Here is a 17,143-nt window from a genome sequence, read left to right on the forward strand (position 1 = left end):
TACATCATTTTCTATATAAGGAGTTAATCCGTTGCACGAATATTCTTTTTGCGCCCTTTTAGATAAAAACTCTTTGCTCTCGTGCTCAAACTCAATGAGTGGAGGGTTCCTAGGTGTGACAATGGTACTATCGCGAAAAGGAAGTGAATTGACTCCGAGGCCTCGAGTGGCTTGGCTCCATGCAACCAAGAAGTGGCTGGCGGAACGACCATCAGCTACTCGGTGGTGGATTGTAAATCCAACAATCATGGAGTCACAAGTGAATCTAGTGACTTGAATTTGTATCAAATCATCAACATTTTCAAAGCTAAGGTGTAAGTTAAGCAAAATTAGTGAAGGCTTAAAGAGTATTGAATGATCAAGTTCACTGCCAACTGATGCCTCAATAAATTTAATTAACACCCTTATCATTGAGAAAAACGACAAAATTACCCTTTTCATCTTTGCCTAATCTCCCTGCCATTTCCCTATAAATGGCTAAAGTTTTTTGAAGTCCTAACTCAATGGCAGAATTTGGTGGGGTGGGTGGGTTATATGCATAAATTACTGCAATGTGGGCATCATAAGTGACTTTATCAAAGACAGAAAGTGGAATTTGGCTTGTTTTTGAATGAGGAGTTATTTCATATAATGGCTTGATCATTCTTGAGTTTTCTACCTTAACTTTCATGGTTCTTTTAATATATTTTTCCTCTTTTTTTTTTTCTTTCTATCTTTACCTTTTTGGTTTTGAAAAGAGAATAAAGAGAGGAAATGAAAAGATGGTGTAGTTTGGGTTCTAGTTTGAGGGTTTTATGTACAAGAAATTTAACCACACTGTGCTTATAAGCTTGTTGAGTGTTTAATCTCAAGCACGTTATTTTTGTGTTCTTTGAATTTTTTGTTATCATCTCCTTTTTGGCAGCTTCATAAATAAGTGAATCCTCATAATAATAAAGTGATTATCTGCTAATTAATTTAGGATTGCACAAGCCAAATCTTGCTTAATAGATGTTGCTGAACTGGACAATTAAACAGATCATTTTCTCATCTGTTTTCTAATTGATTAGCATTTCATGTGTGGAATTAATGCCATTGAAAGTGGCGGATCTACTCTATAACTTTTAGAGCCAAATACTATTACTTATATAAAAAAAACTAGAAGATTCATATAAATACATTAGCTGAGCACCCACTCTCAATAGCAATTTTAGAATTAAAATAGTTGAGTACCTACGATTTGAAAATTTTGAATCCGCCACTGATTGAACTGAGCCAACTAGCTCCATTTGAATGCTAATTAAGCATTAATGAAGAACATAATTTATATAGACAACTCCAACTCGTTTGAATTTGAGACGTAATTGCTGTTGTAGATTTATTTAATATAAACCAATGCCAATAATTGTGGGTTAAACGATCAAGAAGATCCTATGGAAAGAAAACTACGAGAAAAAAAGGAGGATGAATCATAGTCTTGTTTATATTTTAGTCACATATAACCGAGGTTGTTTTTGGAAAGTCAAAACTTGTCGTTTTCTTCTTTTCCATCAGAATGTCAATCAATTGTCTTCTATCCTTATAAGTAACTCTCATAAAGTCTGTAGTTCGCAAATTTACAGTAGGGATTTGTGAAATCTCATATAAGTAAGAGTAACATACTACTAGTAATTTTATTTTTGCATCTTTTTAAGTTTGATACCTTTTAATGCAGTTGCGTACCTTTAGTGGGTGTTACCTCCATTAATAGTTGGAAGTCTAGTTTTTTTTTTTTTTTGTTAGTAATAATTATCACATTAAGTATAATTATTTCTCATAACGTGTGTAATATTGATTTTAAAATTATGAAAAAGTGTTTTATTAATTTACTATCTCATATTGATAAACACAAATTAATTTTATTTTAATTATATTAAGCTTTATTTTTAATGAAGTCTCTTATAAACCAACATTACTAACATTTATGATACTGCAAAATCGGAGCAACTTAAACTTGTACTTGTTTATCATTCCGATAAATAAACTTACACTTTTCCCGTTTGAACACCTCTACTTAATTAAAACCCATATTTTAAGCATCTTCGACAAGTGTGATCCTCAACTACGCTGACAAGGATTACACATCATATGCTAAGCCTTTTATTGTTTGACATGTGTAATTAATGAGTCCCCTTTTTTAAATTAATTTATCAAAATTTAAATTTATTATCTTTCTCTTCTTCTCCACCTCTGTCAAAACCATTTCACGGTGAACCAAAGCACCACCAGAAGGTCCTTAACCACCAACTTGGTCTACCACCACCACAAGCTCCAACCATAAATATTAATTAGACCGATCACCAGAAAAAAAAAAAAAAAATCGAACACAACAACTTTACCGACTCCAACAAATAGAATTCCAATTTCAAACTCATTTTTCATGGCGCCAGCAAAATTGGAAAATTCCTCCAATTTTCATACTTTGACTTAGTGATTTCAGTTAAAAACATGTTGTAACCTCAAAATTTTCTCTTTTACTCCAAAAATCAACCCCAACATACATTAATCCCTCCCATTCTTTTTTCCAAAATTCTCTCTAAAATAACCTAAACCAGTAGACAAAAACTTATCAAATCGAAAATCATCGGAGCCATCACTACTAACAAAGAATCAACCTCAACTCCGTCAATTGTTACTACCACCATGTGAATAGGTTGTAAACAACCCTAACAATTACAACACAAAACAACTTCATCAATATCCCCTTCATAATTTATGGTTTGATATACCTCATAAGATTTGTAGAAAAACAAATAAATAAATGGTGATGATGATGACCAGGAAATCTTTGAACGAGAAAGAGAAAGAAATTAAAAGAAGAAGAAGACGATGATAAGAGGGAGGGAGTGGGTTGGTAGGAAAAGGACAGGAAAAACTAAGGAGGTAATTTGGTCCTTTTTTTGTTTATTTTTCCTTATTTTAGTATTTTTTTGTTACAATCATCAAATGCACGCTACTTATGTCCGTGATAGACACGTATTTTGGCCACATCAGCACTGTGGTCACCACATGTGCATCATCAGTGGTTAAAGGGGTTTATTAACGACTTACAAATATATGAGTTGAACTGTTCAAATAGAAAAAGCGTAAGTTCATTTACCGAAATAGCAAATTGGTTCAAGTTTATGGGGCTCCGAGACCATTTTGCCTAACAATATAGCAGTGAAAAGAAATCCTATTACACTATTGACTTTTAAAGAGATATGCCTTGTAATTTACTGTCTGATTAACTAAATCTAATGTGTTCAAATGCCATTTTGTTTGAAATAACTGTGAAAGAAAATCCTATTACACTATTGACTATTAGAGACATGTGCCTTTGTATTTAATGAAATTTAATGTGTTCAGATGTTAGGATTATTTGAATAACTATGAAAGAAACTCTTGAGTATAACACTACTAATTGTTAAAGATATGTGACGTTAATTTGTAGTTTTTAATTGTCTAATCAATGAAATTCTTATGCTCAAATGTCAGGATTAGGGGTGGCAAACGGGCGGGCGGGCGGGATATGGTTGGGTCGAAAACGGGTAAGTCAAAAATGGATAAATTATTCGTCGCGATCCATATTTAATATGGATAGAAAATGGGTTAACGGGCGGATAATATGAATATTCATATTATCCATGGTGTCACGACCCTAAACCCGAACCCGATCATGATGGCGCCTCTCGTGAAGACAAGGTCAGTCAATTAAACCCAATTCACTTTTTAAACAGTTAATCAGTAATAAGCAGCCTAAGCATGAGTAAATACACCAAAGTCTAAACAAAAGATAGTATAATCTGCGGAATACAGCCCAAACACAGACGATATCGGGGTGTCACAAGTCACGAGCATCTAACAACACGGAATACTCCAAAGCAACTACAGAGTTTAATACAAAAACTTAAAACATGAAGAGATAATATAGGGAGGAGCTCCGGGCTGCGAACACCAACAGCTACCTAAAGACTCCTCGGATCCGCCTGAAGCTGGAAATGATCAACACTCGGGAGCGGGACCAGCTATGCCTGAATCTGCACACAGGGTGCAGGGAGTAAAGTGAGTACTCCAACTCAGTGAGTAACAAATGTAAATAAAGACTGAAAGCAAGAAATCACGTAAGGCACAAAACATTCTATAATGAAGCAGTAAAACCATTTCAAACAGTAAATTAGTGAAAGACAGATAAATCCTTTAACTCAAATGTAATTTCATGAAAAGCCCTTTTTCAACAATTTAACAGGAAATTGACAGGTAATTAAGGAAAATAAACACATCAAGGTTCGCCCCTCGGGCACTGTATCCCCAAAACCGCCCCTCGGGCAATATCTCAGAACAATACCAGCCCCTCGGGTTCAATCTCACATCACAATGGGTATCCACGCTCACTGGGGGTGTACAGACTCCTGGAGGGGCCCCTTACGGCCCAAACACAATATCAAGCCACCTCGTGGCATCATCACTAGGCCCTCGGCCTCATATCAAACAAGTCACCTCGTGGCGTACATATCTCAGGCATTCGGCCTCATAATCAGTGTCAAATATTTCCTCACAACATAGACCATCGGCCTTACTCAGTCAAAATCCTCGCAAGCCATTCGGGCAATAGTAAAACAGTGATTCTCCGCACAAAATATCATTTAAAAGATAATGTAAGTGTTAAAAGAGAGTAAAACATGGCTGAGTACGAAAACAGTGAAATATAACATGACTGAGTTCAAGTATAAAGTCAAAACAGTGAGGAAAATACCAGTAAAAATTCCCGAAGGGTTCAAATAGTTGGCACACGGCCCAAGTATGACATTCAGCCCAAATCATGATGATAGCAAATATATTTCAGTCAAATATGCGGTAAAATAGTCATTCGGGACGGACTAAGTCATAATCCCCAACAGTGCATGACCCCACGCTTGTCATCAAGCGTGTGCAACACCTCAAGTCCAGGGTTTCATACCCTCAGAACATCATTTACAATCATTACTCACCTCGAACCGGTCAAATCTCTAGCTCGCGACGCCTTTGCCCCACGAATCGGCCTCCACTCCCATCGAATATATTAAAAATCAGAACGAGGACGTCAAAATATGCTAAGGGAACGAAGCCCAAGCGAAAATAATCAATTTACAACATAAATTCCGAAATTACCAAAACCCGACCCCCGGGCCCACGTCTCGAAAGTCGATAATTTTTACATCAATAGATTCTTTATCTCCCCACGAGTTCATACATCTCAAAAGTTTTGAAATCCGACCTCAAATGGTCTTTCAAATCCTCAATCAAAGGTATAAATTTCCAAGCCCTAGTTCTTCAATTTTCACCCTTAATTTCCATGATTTCTAGCTTTAATCCGTGTAATAATAGTATAGGAACGAGTTTTTTGCCCATATTCCTTACCTTAAGAAGTTCCCTTGAAATCCCTCTTTCAAATCGTCCAAAAAGCTCCAAAGCCGAGATAAAAATGGTGAAAATAACTAAAATTTGCGAAGGCCACAATTTATACCTTCTGCCCAGACCTTTTCGCATCTACGGCACAATACCAGCTTCTGCGGTACCGCATATGCGGCCAAATAACCATTTTTGCGGTTCCTCACTTAACGGCTAAAACTGCTTCTTCGGTCAACCTTCTGCATCTGCGACATCGCAGATGCGGTCACCCTAACCGCTTCTGCGGTCGCTGCTCATCAGGTCCCTTTTCGCTTCTGCGACTAAACGCCCGCACATGTGGCATTGCACCTGTGGTCCCCAATCCGCAAGTGCAAAAATACCAGAAGCAGTAAGGTTCAGCAGCTGCAACAAATCTCAAACCTTTCCGTCAACCATCCAAAATCACCCCGAGGCCCCCGGGACCTCAACCAATAGCATAAATATATCCTAATACCTTATTCAAACTTGTACCAATAAACACCTCAAACAACATCAAATCAACCAAAACACATCGGATTCAAGCCAAACTTTCTAAAATCTTCCACATTCCGCTTTTGATAAAAAACCCAACTAAACCACTTCTGAATGACCTAAAATTTTGCACACACATCCTAAATGACACAACGGAACTACTACAACTCTTGGAATTCCATTCCGACCCCTATATCAAAATCTCGCCTACCAACCGGAAATTGCCAAAATATCAACTTCGCCAATTCAAGTCTAAATCTACTCTGAACCTCCAAAACTCATTCCGATCACGCTCCTAATTCCCAAATCATCTCCCGAAGCTAACCGAACCATCGGAACTCACATCTGAACCCTCTAACACATAAGTCAACATCCGGTTGACTTTTCCAACTTAAGCTTCCTTAAAAGAGACTAAGTGTCTCAAAGCTTACCAAAATCATTCCAAATTCGATCCGACCAACCCGATACCACAAAACACTGATAACAAAGCATAAAGAAGCAAAAATAGGGGAAACGGAGTGGTAACTCATGAGACGACTGGCTGGGTCGTCACATCCTCCCCAACTTAAACAAACGTTCGTTCTCGAACGAGTCAAGAAACATACCTGAAGCCTCAAACAGGTGAGGATATCTGCTCTGCATCTCCCGCTCGGTCTCCCAGGTAGCCTCCTCCATGGGCCGACCTCTCCACTGCACTTTTACTGAAGCTATATACTTTGACCTCAACTTTCGAACCTGACGACCCAAAATAGCTACTGGCTCCACATCATAAGTCAAATCATCATCCAACTGAACCGTGCTAAAATCCAGAACATGAGAAGGATGCCCAATATACTTACGGAGCATAGAAACATGAAATACTAGATGTACACTCGACCTGGGTGGCAAAGTAAGCTCATAAGCCACCTCCCCAATCCTCCGAAGCACCTCAAAAGGCCCAATGAACCGAGGACTCAATTTCCCTTTCTTCCCAAATCTCATAACACCCTTCATGGGTGAAACCTACAACATGACCTTCTCACCAACCATGTAGGATACATCCCGAACCTTCCTATCAGCATAGCTCTTTTGCCTCGACTGCGCTGTACGAAGTCTCTCCTAAATCAGTTTCACCTTTTTTAAGGCATCCTGCACCAAGTCTGTCCCCAATAGCCTAGCCTCACTGGGCTCGAACCAACCAACTAGAGATCTACACCGCCTCCCATACAAAGCCTCATATGGAGCCATCTGAATACTCGACTAGTAGCTGTTGTTATAAGAAAACTCTACAAGCGGTAGAAACTGATCCCATGACCCTCCGAAATCAATGACACAAGCACGCATTCCAATATCTGAATAGTGCGCTCGGACTGTCCGTCCGTCTGAGGGTGAAAAGTTGTGCTTAACTCAACCTGAATACCCAACTCTCGCTGCATAGACCTCCAAAACTGCGATGTAAACTGAGTGCCCTATCTGAAATGATGGAAACTGGGACACCATGCAACTGAATAATCTCCCAGATATAGATCTATGCCAACCGCTCTGAAGAATAGGTAGTACACACAGGAATGAAGTGTGCAGACTTGGTCAGCCGATCCACAATCACCCAAATAGCATCGAACTTCCTCAAAGTCCGTGGAAGTCTAACTACAAAGTCCATAGTGATCCTCTCCAACTTACACTCTGGAATCTCTATCCGCTGAAGCAAGCCACCCGGTCTTTGATGCTCATATTTCACTTGTTGATAGTTGAGACACCGAGCGACAAATCCCACAGTGTCTTTTCTTCATTCTTCTCCACCAATAATACTGTCTCAGATTCTGATACATCTTCGCGACACCCAGATGAATGGAATACCGCGAGCTATGGGCCTCCTCCAGAATCAACTCCCGAAGCCCATCCACATTGGGCACACAAATTCGGCCCTGCATCCTCAACACCCTATCATTACCAATGGTCACATCCCTGGCATCATCGTTCTGAACTCTGTCCTTAAGGACAAGCAAATGCGGATCATCATACTGGTGCTCCCTGATGTAATCATATAAGGAAGACCGAGAAACCACACAAGCCAATACCCGACTGGGCTCTGAAATATCTAACCTCACGAACCGATTGGCCAAGGCCTAAACATCAACTGCAAGAGGTCTCTCCCCAACTGGAATATATGCCAAACTCCCCATACTCACCGCCTTTCGGCTCAAGGCATCGGCCACCACATTGGCCTTTCCCGGATGGTAGAATATAGTGATATCATAATCCTTAAGCAACTCCAACCACCTCCGCTGCCTCAAATTGAGATCATTCTGTTTGAATAAGTGCTGGAGGCTACGATGATCAGTAAACACCTCACAAGACACACAATACAAGTAATGCCTCGAAATTTTCAACGCGTGAACTAGGCATCCAACTCCAAATCATGAACGGGGTAGTTCTTCTCATGGGGCTTCAACTGACAAGAAGCATAAGCAATAACTCTACCCTCTTGCATCAAAACACAACCAATACCAACTTTCAAAACATCACAATACATGGTATATGAACCTGAAGTTAATGGCAAAACTAACACTGGAGATGTATTCAAAGCTGTCTTGAGCCTCTGAAAGCTCTCCTCGCACTCGTCCGACCATACAAATGAAGCACCCTTCTGAGTCAACATGGTCAAGGGCGATGCGATAGATGAGAATCCATAAACAAACCGACGATAATAGTCTACCAAACCAAGAAAGTTGCGAATCTCTGTGGCTGAAGACGATCTGGGCCAACTTTGAACCGTCTATATCTTCTTCGGATCAACCTGAATACCCTCGCTGGACACCACGTGCCCCAAGAAAACCACTGAACTGAGCCAAAACTCACACTTGGAGAATTTTACATAAAGCTTCTCCTCTCTCAATCTCTGCAACATAACTCTCAAATGCTTCGCGTGCTCCTCCTGACTACGCGAATATACCAGAATATCATCAATGAAGACTATGACAAATGAGTCAAGATAAGGCCGGAACACACTGTTCATCAAATGCATGAACGCTGCTGGGGCATTGGTCAGCCCAAAAGACATCACCAAGAACTTATAATGACCATATCGGGTCCTGAAAGCTGTCTTAAGAATATCCGAGTCCCTGATCTTCAACTGGTGATAACCTGAACGAAGATCAATCTTGGAGAACACTCTCGCTCTCTGAAGCTGGTCGAATAAATCATCAATGCGAGGCAAAGGATACTTGTTCTTAATTGTTACCTTGTTCAATTGCCTATAATGAATACACGTCCTTATAGTGCCATCCTTCTTCTTCACAAATAGAACCGGCATACCCCAAGGTGACACACTAGGCCGAATGAACCCTTTATCAAGGAGTTCCTAAAGCTGCTCCTTTAATTCCTTCAACTCCACGGGTGCCATACGATACGGTGGAATAGAAATGGGTTGAGTGCCCGGCACCAGGTCAATACCAAAATCAATATCCATGTCTGGTGGCATGCCTGACAGGTCTGCAGGAAACACATCGGGAAAATCCCTCACAAGTGGAACAAAATCAATACTGGGAGTCTTAGCACCGACATCCCTCACAAATGCTAGATATGAAAAACAACCCTTCCCAACCATACGCTGGGTTTTCAAGAATGAGATCACTCTACTGGGAATATAATCAGCCACACCTCGCCATTCAATCCGTGGTACACCCGGTATAGCCAATGTGACTGTCTTAGCATGATAGTCCAGAATATCACGACACGTAAATAGCCAATCCATGCCCAAAATGACATCGAAATCCACTATACACAATAATAAAAGATCCACATGGGTCTCCAGACCCCCAATAGTCACCGCACACGAACGGTACACACGGTCTACAACAATAGTATCGCCCGATACTGGGGTTGATACATGAACAAGTGAAGCAAGGAACTCACGAGGCGTACCCAAATAATGAGCAAAGTATGATGACACATAAGAAAAAGTGGAACCGGGATCAAATAATACAGAGGCATCTCTATGGAAGACTGAAACAATACCTGTAACAACAACATCTAAAGTAATGGCATCGGGTCTGCCTGGGAGTGCATAGAAACGGGCCTGACCGCCACCTGATCAACCTCCCCCTCTGGGGCGACCCCTAGCTGACTGACCGCCACCCCTAGCTGGCTGGGCGGGTGGTGGTGAAGTAACTGGCACTGAAGCCGATGACTGACCCCTCTGCTAAGATGAACTCGCAAGTCGACGAGGGCACTACCTCCACATATCACCCATCTCACCATACTCATAACAACTCCTAGGTGCTGGAGAAGGGGACTAAAGGGAACCCCTCGCATCAGAGTGACTAGCAGATGCACTAGGCATAGAAGAGCCCTGGACTGATACAGCACGGGTCGAACTCTGAGCTGGAAGGGCACTAAGTGATGACTGGCCTTGATGAGAACTGTGAGAACCATGACCTGACAATGCCCCCCGATAACCTGGGCGAGCTGGCTGAGCATGCCTGAATGGACAGCCTCTGATGTGCAGAAACTAACCTCTCAAAGGAGTACCACTATAACTAGCAGATCCTCGAGGCCTCTTGGCCTCCCTCTCTTCTCGCTCCTGGCGACGTATAGACTCAATCGCATGGGAAATATTCACAACCTCCTCGAAAGTAGCACCAATCACCCTCTCCCTGGTCATGAGAATACGAAACTGATAAGTGAAGCCATCAACAAACCTCCTAATCCTCTCTCTATCTGTCGGAACCATCCAAATAGCATGATGAGCTAACTCGGAGAACCTCATCTCATACTGCGTCACAGTCATCTCTCCCTGATGCAACCACTCAAACTCCCTACGCAGCTCCTCTCTGCGGGACTGCGGCACATACTTCTCCAAAAAGAGAACAGAGAACTGCTTCCAGGTAAGGGGTGCTGCACCAATAGGCCTACGCCTCTCAAAAGCCTCCCACCAAGTGAAGGCAGCTCCAAAAAACTGATAAGTAGTGAAAGCAACCCCGCTGGACGAAGCAGCCTCTGACACTTATCTAAGAAACCCTGGGCATCCTCGCCATCTGCATCACTGAAGGTCGGAGGCTGTAGTCTACCAAACCTCTCTAACCTACGCTGCTCATCCTCCGACATAGCGGGAACTGCATAGTCTTGAGCAGCTACAATTGGCTGGGATGGATATGCCCCCGGCTTCTAAAGTCCCTGCACGACCTGCTCAGGTGTGCGAGCGGCGAGAGTCTGATTGCCTCCCCCGACCTGAGAAGTAGTTGCGGCTGTAGTGGCTGAAACCGCCTAAGCTAGGCCAGTGCAAACTGATAAGATATGAGCCAAGACCTCCTGAAGACCCGGAATCACAATGGGCACAGCTGGTGCTGTTGGAGCGCCTATAATTGGGACCTGATCCTGAACTGGGGCAGCTGGTGGATCTGCAGGTGCTGCCCGAGCTGCTCTTCCCCTACCACTACCACAACCGCGTCCTCGGCCTCTAGTGGCCACGGCTGGTGGTACTGGTGGTCGTCCATCCTGACCGGTAGCGCGTGTCCTCACTATCTATGAGAGAATATAATAACATAAGTTTAGTACTCGTATCAACAAATTCGCAAGACAAGAATTTCAAGAATATGAAGTTTTTCCTAAAGGTTCTGCAGCCTCTCGAGGATAAATACATACGTTTCTGTACTGATCCACGAGACTCTACTAAACCTGCTTATGACTCGTAAGACCTATGTAACCTAGGCTCTGATTCCAACTTGCCACGACCCTAAACCCGAACCCGATCGTGATGGCGCCTCTCGTGAAGACAAGGCTAGCCAATTAAAACCAATTCACTTTTTAAATAGTTAATCAGTAATAAGCAGCCTAAGCATGAGTAAATACACCAAAGTCTAAACAAAAGATAGTATAATCTGCGGAATACAGCCCAAACACAGATGATACTGGGGTGTCACAAGTCACGAGCATCTAACAACACGGAATACTCCAAAGCAACTACAGAGTTTAATACAAAAACTTAAAACATGAAGAGATAATATAGGGAGGAGCTCCGGGCTGCGAACGCCAACAGCTACCTAAAGACTCCTCGGATCCGCCTGAAGCTGGAAATGATCAACACTCGGGAGCGGGACCAGTTATGCCTGAATCTGCACACAGGGTGCACCGAGTAAAGTGAGTACTCCAACTCAGTGAGTAACAAATGTAAATAAAGACTGAAAGCAAGAAATCACGTAAGGCACAAAATATTCTATAATGAAGCAGTAAAACCATTTCAAACAGTAAATTAGTGAAAGACAGATAAAATCCTTTAACTCAAATGTAATTTCATGAAAAGCCCCTTTTCAACAATTTAACAGGAAATTGACAGGTAATTAAGGAAAATAAACACATCAAGGTTCACCCCTCGGGCACTGTATCCCCAAAACCGCCCCTTGGGCAATATCTCAGAACAATACCAGCCCCTCGGGTTCAATCTCACATCACAATGGGTATCCACGCTCACTGGGGGTGTACAGACTCCTGGAGGGGCCCCTTACGGCCCAAACACAATATCAAGCCACCTCGTGGCATCATCACTAGGCCCTCGGCCTCATATCAAACAAGCCACCTCGTGGCGTACATATCTCAGTCATTCGGCCTCATAATCAGTGTCAAATATTTCCTCACAACATAGACCATCGGCCTTACTCAGTCAAAATCCTCGCAAGCCATTCGGGCAATAGTAAAACAGTGATTCTCCGCACAAAATATCATTTAAAAGATAACGTAAGTGTTAAAACACAGTAAAACATGGCTGAGTACTAAAACAATGAAATATAACATGACTGAGTTCAAGTATAAAGTCAGAACAGTGAGAAAAATATCAGTAAAAATCCCCGAAGGGTTCAAATAGTTGGCACAAGGCCCAAGTATGACATTCAGCCCAAATTATGATGATAGCAAATAGATTTCAATCAAATACGCGGTATAATAGTCATTTGGGATGGACTAAGTCACAATCCCCAACAGTGCACGACCCCACGCTCGTCATCAAGCTTGTGTGTTACCTCAATATAGCACCACGATGTGCGAGTCCAGGGTCTCATACCCTCAGAACATCATTTACAATTATTATTCACCTCGAACTGGTCAAATCTCTAGCTCGTGATGCCTTTTCCCCTAGAATAGGCGTTCACTCGCGTCGAATCTATCCAAAATCAGAATGAGGACGTCAAAATATGCTAAGGGAACAAAGCCCAAGCGAAAATAATCAATTTACAACATAAATCCCGAAATTACCAAAATCCGACCCTGGGCCCACGTCTTAGAATTCGATAATTTTTACATCAATAGATTCCTTATCTCCCCACAAGTTCATACATATCAAAGTTCTGAAATCCGACCTCAAATGGTCCTTCAAATCCTTAATCAAAGGTTTAAATTTTCAAGACGTATTTCTTCAATTTTTACCCTTAATTTCCATGATTTCTAGCTCTAATACGTGTAATAATAGCATAGGAACGAGTTTCTGGTCCAAATTCCTTATCTCAATGAAGTTTCCTTGAAATCCCTCTTTCAAATCGTCCAAAAAGCTCCAAAGCCGAGATAAAAAATGGTGAAAATAGCTAAAATTCGCGAAAGCCACAATTTATACCTTCTGCCCAGTCCTTTTCGCATTTGCGGCACACTACCCGCTTCTGCGGTACCGCATATGCAGCCAAATAACCGTTTATGCGGTTCCTTACTTAACGGCTAAAACCGTTTTTGCGGTCAACCTTCCGCATCTGTGACATCGCAGATGCGGTCACCCTAACCGCTTCTGCGGTCGCTGCTCATCAAGCCCCTTTTCGATTCTGCGACTAAACTCCCACACATGCGGCTTCGCACTTGCGGTCCCTAATCCGCAGGTGCGGAAATACCAAAAGCAGCAAGGTTCAGTAGCTGCAACAAGTCTCAAACCTTTCCGTCAACCATCCGAAATCACCCCGAGAGCCCCGGGACCTCAATCAAAAGCATAAACATATCCTAATACCTTATTCAAACTTGTACCAATCTTCAAAACACCTCAAACAACATCAAATCAACCAAAACACATCGGATTCAAGCCAAACTTTCTAAAATCTTCCAAATTCCATTTTTGATCAAAAACCCAAGCAAACCACTTCCGAATGACCTGAAGTTTTGCACACACATCCCAAATGATACAACAGAACTACTGCAACTCTCGAAATTCCATTCTGACCCCTATATCAAAATCTCGCCTACCAACCGGAAATCGCCAAAATATCAACTTCGCCAATTCAAGCCTAAATCTACTCCGAACCTCCAAAACTCATTCCGATCATGCTCCTAATTCCCAAATTATCTCCCAAAGCTAACCGAACCATCGGAACTCACATCCGAGCCCTCTAACACATAAGTCAACATCCGATTGATTTTTCCAACTTAAGCTTCCTTAAAAGAGACTAAGTGTCTCAAACCTTACCAAAATCATTTCGAATTCGATCCAACCAACCCGATACAACAAAACACTGATAACAAAGCATAAAGAAGAAGAAATGGGGGGAAACAGAGTGGTAACTCATGAGACGACTGGCCGGGTCGTCACACATGGCTTCTTGAATACGATCACTTTTGGGAGAATTCCTAGCTTCCAAACTTGAGGACCCCCCAATTTGAGTCTTTACAAATGTAAAAGTTTGACCCATTAGTTATTCATTTCTAAGTGGATAATATGGTTCTTATCTATATTTGATCCTTTTTTAAAAAGTTCATTATCCAACTCATTTTTTAGTGGATAATATAGATGTATAACTATTTTTTTATCCATTTTTCCACCACTAGTAAGGATTGTTTCGAATCCGAAACAAAATAGAAGAAGTTTTTTAGCCCAGTTGAGGAATACTAGATACTGTAGATATCGAAAAAAATTGTTGGTGTAGACACTTTGGCCGGGCTATTAAATTTTGGCCGCATTTGTAAATATCTTGGCAACGTAGCCATCGATCTAACTAAGTTGACATTTTTGTCCCCAGCTAAAATACGGAGCTCAACTCTATTAATCGATGCTGGAGCTCGAAGCCCTATGAATGATTCATGATTTTGGAGCCTTAGCTAGTGTAAAATCCAGGAATGATTCCTGGAATTCAAAACAAGATATATGAAACAACACATAAGGATTCAAACCCCAATAATTCATTATTGGGGTATGAACCTATAAAGGTTTAAACCCGATAATCGTTGTCACACCTCCTTTTTACCACCTGAGAGGGTATATAAGGGAGTTTTTCCAATTGAAGTGTCATAAATCGAAATGGAATTATTCTATTTATTTTTTAGAGTCGCCACTTGGAATAATTTATTTTTGATGTTCCAAGTCACCGGTTTATTTTAAAATCCCAAATCGAGGAAAATTTTGACTTTATTTAAAAGTCTACGAACCAGAAATTCTAGATAAGGAATTCTGTTAACCCGGGAGAAGATGTTAGGCATTCTCGGGTTCCGTGGATCTAGCACAGTCACTTAGCAATTTATACCTGGCTTAAATAAATTGTTTAATTACTCATTTTTATGACCTATGTGCATTTTATCCCTTTAACTGCTTTTAGTTGCTTGATTGTTTGTAATTAAAAAAATGAGTCACGCGTACGTATACTCATTCAGTTTGGCGTGTCAAGAATCATGTCACGCGTACGTATCCACAATTAATTACGCTTTATCATTATTAAGAAAGTTCGGTCGAAGTTGCGCGAATACATACCTCGATTTTGTTATTAGGATCATAATCATGTCACACGAACGTGTACACAATCACGATAATAGATTAAGTCGCGCCTAAAGCAAGCTACGAATGTTCATAGTATTTTCTACACTAGTTTGTATTAATGTGAGGGCCATGGGTTATGGATTTTATTTGTGTATGGAACGCCTCAATTTAATGTCGACTATTGTGACGAATGTGAAGAATGTGAGGGCCATGGGTTATGGATTTTATTTGTGTATAGGTAAGGAATTAATGTGAAGACGTGACTACTGTTTACTCTATGGCAAGATTAAGTTTCAACAAGGTATGATCCCTTGATTAGTTTATAATTGCAGAAGTAGTCAATCTTAACTTCCTATCTCTTCAATCTGATCCAAAAGGAGAAGAAATGGCATATACTGCTGCCTGATAAACATTGCTATTCCAGTGTCTAATTAGCACTTAATTTGGCCACACTGGAAAATCTCAAGGCTAGAAGCAACAAAAGAGTAATGAGTTTCTGGAGAAAGCAAAATTAAAATACTTGAGTAACATAACATAATACAACACCTAGCTAACCCAAGCAAACAGGTTAGGCCGTATAGACACATCGACGCTATTTAATAAGCAGATGAACACACACATATACGCAAAGTAACTAAGCAACATCAACACTTAAACAAGTAGCGTTCCACTAACCATCCAACAAACAGCAACAATCAAGCCCAATTAACAACAACAACCTCATTACCTATTCGCATGAATATTTCATAAATCTAGGTGTGAATGCACTACAATCAGAGCATGACAATATCGGCAAAAGAATGTAATTCAGGCTATTTAGCTGGGGGAAAATAGTAAAGATATTCTTACCAGGAGAAGACAAAGAAGAAAATGGCACAGGTAGTAGAACTACCTGTCGTGGTCCCTTTTTCCCTTTTTAACAGGGAAGTCTGGGTTTCGACGTTCATGGGGGGAGATAACTCGTTTCCTTTTGGGAATTGGGTATTTGAAGAGTCTCCACCTAATAGATTATGGTGCGTTAGGGTACATTAGAGTAATTAACTCATAAACTAGTTTGCATTACCAGAGATTAGGGTAAGGGCTCGAATTAACCTTGAGGGGAAGGTGTTAGGCACCCCTTCATGGTCCACAACGGTGGGTCCCGACCGAACTTAAACTATGTGAATTAGTCCTTTTACAAATAAACAATTTCAACACGTATTATCAAATAAAGGCATGTTTTCACATTCTAAATACATGTATGATTTAAGTAATGAAAACAAGGGAAAAGGTTTGAACAATTTGCACATATGTAAGGAAAAGTAAATTCATTTAAACAACGGGAGTTGGGAAAGAGGAGTCCTAGGTTGGTTAGCCTACAGGATCATACCCACACAATGCCCGGTAATCACTCCTCAATGAGGGGCTACACGTGACAATAGCGCATAGTCATCATATCCTTACTACCCAATTCCCTCCCCTTGGTCATAGCCTAAAGCGTTCTAGCAACCTTGAAGGATATCCTATGCGTGCACTACACATCCCTGCCTTGTGGACCTGGAGGTATTTAGGACC

Source organism: Nicotiana sylvestris, chromosome 11 (assembly GCF_000393655.2).
Source record: "Nicotiana sylvestris chromosome 11, ASM39365v2, whole genome shotgun sequence".
NCBI classification, from domain to species: Eukaryota; Viridiplantae; Streptophyta; class Magnoliopsida; order Solanales; family Solanaceae; genus Nicotiana; species Nicotiana sylvestris.